General features: G+C 45.4%; 1 non-coding gene across 1 annotated transcript; it reads right to left on the bottom strand.

Moving 5' to 3' along the window:
• Positions 1-805: 805 nt before the first annotated feature.
• Positions 806-877, bottom strand: TRNAC-GCA (transfer RNA cysteine (anticodon GCA)). Its single transcript has one exon. It is a non-coding gene; the product is annotated as a tRNA-Cys (tRNA).
• Between the last annotated feature and the right edge of the window lie 429 nt (positions 878-1,306).

Below are 1,306 nucleotides of genomic sequence, written 5' to 3'. Positions count from 1 at the left end.
GTGGGGATCAAAAGTAGGATGTTATGATAAATGGGAATAAATAACACAGGACCATTCTGCAAGTCAATGTTAGTAAAACGTCATCAACGAAAGAGACTGATTCAAACTCCAAAGCTTAAGTCCAATAAAAATTTGTGAATGTACACATATATATTTACACTTACATATGTTTCAATCAATCGTATGTATATGCTTCCCAGGTGGCACAGTGGTAAAGAATCTGCCTGCCAATGCAGGAGATGAAAGAGATGTGGGTTCGATCCTGGGTCTGGAAGATTCCCTGGGGAGGAAATGGCAACCCATTCCAGTATTCTTGCATGGAAGATTCCATGGATAGAGAAGCCTGGTGGGCTACAGTCCATGGAGTCACTAAGAATCAGACATAACTGAATGACTCAGCACAAACACATGTGCATATATCTAAATCAAATATATATATATATATATAAAATACACATTTGTGCATGCTAAGCCACATCAGTCATGTCTGACTCTTTGCTACCCTTTGGACAGTGGCCTGCCAGATTCCTCTGTCCAGGGGATTCTCTAGGCAAGAATACTGGAGTGGCTTGTCATTTCCTTCTCCAGGGGATCTTCCCAGACCCACGATCGAACCTGCATCTCTTATGTCTTGGCACTGGCAGGTGGGCTCTTTACCACTAGTGCCACCTGAAGAAGTGAAGTGAAATCAGTTGTGCCCGACTCTTTGTGATCCCATGGACTGTAGCCTACCAGGCTCCTCTGTCCATGGGATTCTCCAGGTAAGAATACTGGAATGGGTTGTCATTTCCTTCTCCAGGGGAGCTTCCCAACCCAGGGATTGAACCTGGGTCTCCTGCATTGCAGGCAGACGCTTTACCCTCTGAGCCACCAGGGAACTCCCAGCACCACCGGGGAAGCCCATACAACAAATATAAACATATGCACATAACCAGTTTTCAAATACACTGAGGAAAGTTCACTCAAATATTATGACATTTTACTTTATTCACTGAATCTTCATTCAAAAAAAGATTGTCACAAAGTGTTCCCCCAGAGTCGTGATCAACCAGCTCTTGGAGGACGCAGAATCTCACCTGGAAAATGGACAATTTGACTGAAGTTAGGATAGAGCATCTCATATAGTAAAATAGCATTTGTGGACTAGAGGGGACCTACGCGGCCCAGCCAACAGCCAGAGTGCCATCCTCAATTCCCCACTCTTCCTCACCCCTCTTGTCCCTCAGCCACCATCTCTGGACCAGTCCTGGCTCTGGCTTCACGCTCTTTCTCTTGAGGACTGTGCCTGCCCATCTCTTCTCCATGC

The sequence above is a fragment of the Bos javanicus genome, chromosome 7 (genome assembly GCF_032452875.1).
Source record: "Bos javanicus breed banteng chromosome 7, ARS-OSU_banteng_1.0, whole genome shotgun sequence".
NCBI classification, from domain to species: Eukaryota; Metazoa; Chordata; class Mammalia; order Artiodactyla; family Bovidae; genus Bos; species Bos javanicus.
The sequence above is the reverse complement of the archived record's forward strand: the minus strand, read 5'-3'. Positions and strand labels throughout refer to the sequence as shown.